A 3,546-nucleotide genomic window follows, 5' to 3' on the forward strand; every position below is an offset into this window, starting at 1 on the left:
GTCAGTATGTTTTATGGAGGTATTGAGGACAGTTGCTCAATCCAGTGCTTAAGAGGTTGTCTGTTATAAAGTATACCAGGCATTCACGTAAGCATTTTTAAAACGTTGGTATATTTAATCCTCATGACAACATGAGAACTCTGTGAGACAGGCATTATTATCTCATTTTTAGAAATGAAGAAACTGAATCTCAGTGAGCTTAAATGCTTTACCATTAGCTTCCCAGTTAATAAATATCAAAACCCAAACTGGAAGCTTGTTCTAAATAGTACTGTCTCCAATATAGTTTTGACCATATTATACAGTGATTCACAGTTATTTCTGGATGTCTGGAATTTTTTAAGAGCAGAACCCAGTTTTTTTCATTATAGTATCCCCTGTGTGTAACACCATGCCTGCCACACAAAAGATGCATGGGTTCTTTGGGAAAACATTAACTTCTTCAGACAATGACTTCTTAGGTCGATCCTTGGTTTAATTGGGCAATAGTTTTGAGCAAATAATTAGTTTTTGTCTCTTGCTTTTTAAAAAATCCTCTTAACAGATTTTAAATGTACAATACATTAATGTTAACTATAGGTGTTAAGTGAAATAAGCCAGACACAGAAAGACAAGTACTCCATGGTTCCACTTACTTATATGAGGTACTGTATCTAAAATAGTCAAATTCATAACATCTAAGACTAGAATGATGGTTACCAGAGACTGCGGGGAGGGGAAAATGGGGAGTTATTAATCAACGGGCACAAAGTTTCAGTTCTGTCTCTTGTTTTTTAAATTTGGTACATTAGAAAATGTTACTTCTTAACATTTTCTACAGCTATCTAGAAATTTGCCATTTTAATTATTATTTACAAACTTTATTCAGTTGTTATTTAAGTAACATTATACACCCTACATCAATGACTTCTTGCATGTAAAATAATCTTTCAGAAAATAAATTTGGTTTTTATAATAAAAACGAAAAAGTATATAATCTCATCATCTAAAATAATGCCATTATCTGATATAACTTGCTCATTTACTTTGATTTTTCATGGAAGCTCAAGTCAAGATGAAAACGGTGATTAGCAATTATAAAAGTTATTTAGTCAATGTAAATTGTACTACAATAACACATTTTTAAAAGATCTCTCTAGTAGATGGGATCTACTAATGTGGAATAGTAAAATTGGAGCTACCATTACTTAATATTTAATTCTTTTGGTGATGACCCTAAATAAATTTGAACAGGCAAAACTCTTAGGGCTTTTTTGTTTGTTTGCTTTTAATAAGCAGTAGCCAACAAAATATTTTATATGAATAAGGGTCAGCTACTTCCCTTAAACATTGTAACTAGGTTATTATGAAATCAAGTCTCAGAATAAGCTCTGTCATAATAGAAACATTTATTAGCAAAGAGGCAGACATGGTTCATACAGCCTATTCTGTAAGCTTGATGAAGTCTCAGCTGTCTGTCATCTTAAGAGCTTTGGCTGACCCCAGACAAGAAATATTGACTCAGCAATGGACAACATCCCAGAAGTAGGACTCAGTTACTATTTTGGTCAGCATTAGACAACCAGCATCCTTCTAATTCAAAGGCAGGATACAGGATAGTTTATAGACCAAGTCTTTGGCACCATCTCTAAGGGCAGAAGCTACAAACCTTTCTGGATTTTTATGTCCTGTGTATTCAAGGATAGGGAGTGTCTTTATACTATTTGAGCCAATTTATGTAAGTTGAAAGCTTTTCATTTCACTAATTACAATCCATTTTTAACAGGTACCATGCTAATTAATTGCCAGCTACTTATTTAACCAATGAAAACCCATTTCTGACATGAAGTATGGTGATTAGCAAAACATCTGGATATGATCAATGACAGAGATAGCTAATGTGTTTGTAATCACTGCCTCTGGAGGGGAGCGTGTCCTCTTTGAAAAAATGATATCTGACTGTCCCTGGAGTGGGGATTCCTGGTTAGAATGCATAAACTGTCTATGCTGAATTATTTTTCAGCAAATTATGATCACCATTCAATTTTTTAAAAGTACAATTAGGAATTCGGTTCCTAAGAAATGGAAAATAAGGTGATAAAATGCAGAGAAAGTGAGCTAATTTATATTAACTGTTTTTTCTTTTTATATATATTTTCTTGTAATGACCTAATGCATTAATTCACAGTATCATTGACTTAACAATGATACTGCTGCATGATATTTGATAGGAGGCACTGAATGGAGTGGTGAGGGCGTAGGTAGCTGTCATCTAGAGTCTAATCAGTGAAGTCATATTCTGGAGATTAGTGGGCAGTATATAGTATATGTCTCTGCCACAACCCTCACAGCTTGGCTTATTTAAACCAGTACACCTTTAATATTTGTTCAGTTTTTATTTTTATTTTATTCAGTTTCCAGTTGATTGTTGTGTGCGAGGGTGAGTAGGAGGACAAATCTGATTGCCAAAAAACCCTGCCTCTAAATTACTATACCCCACTCACTGACATCAGTCAGATCATCATTCATTGGTTTTACCCTCTTAGTAAAAAAACCTAATGCTCCTCTATTGTTACTTTTAAAAGTCCCTTATAGGATATGGAGAAAAAGGAATATTTGTATACTATTGTGAGAATGTAAATTGGTACAGCCATTATGGAAAACAGCATGGAAGTTCCTCAAATTATTAGAAATAGAACTACCATATGGTCCAGAAATCTCACTTCTGGGTATATATCTGAAAGAAATGAAATCGCTATCTCCAGGAGATATCTGCAACCCCATGTTTTTTTTTGTTTTGCAGCACTTATTCACATTAGCCAAAAAATGGAAACAACCTAAGAGTCAGTCAACAGATGAATAATAAAAGAAAACGTGACATGTATAATAGAATATTATTCAGCCTTTAAAAAGAAGGAAATTCTGCCATTTGCGACAATGTGAATGAACTTGTGAACATTATGCTAAAGGAAATAAGTCAGACACTGAAAGATAAATGCTGCATGACATCATGACATCACCTCACTTATATGTGGAATCAAAACAAAAAGATGTTGAACTCATAGTAACAGACAAATAGTGGTTACCAGAGGCTGAGAAGTTGGAGAAAATGGGATATATTGATCAAAGATACAAACTTTCAGTTGTAAGTTGAATAAGTTCTGGAGACCTAATGTACAGCAAAGTGATTATAATTAATAATATATTGGATACTTGAAATATGATAAGAGAGTAGGTCTTAAGCGTTTTCACTAGAGAAAAAAATGGTAACTACATGAGGTGATAGATATGTTAATTAGCTTTATTGTGGTAATCATTTTGCAGTGTATCACATTGTACACCTTAAATATGTACAATTTTTGTCAATCATTCCTCAATGCAATTGGAAAAAATAAGGATGTTAAATAAAGGAGAATGAAAGAAAAAGAAGACTATCCCTTTATAGCAGTCTCACCCTAAGTGGCTTGCCAAAATAAAATATACCTGGTAATTGTAGTCAGTAGATTTCCAAAGAGGACTTCCAAAAAATACATTTTCTCTAATTCTTTACATTTTCATTGACATTTT

The sequence above is a fragment of the Pteropus alecto genome, unplaced genomic scaffold, assembly GCF_000325575.1.
Source record: "Pteropus alecto unplaced genomic scaffold, ASM32557v1 scaffold301, whole genome shotgun sequence".
NCBI classification, from domain to species: Eukaryota; Metazoa; Chordata; class Mammalia; order Chiroptera; family Pteropodidae; genus Pteropus; species Pteropus alecto.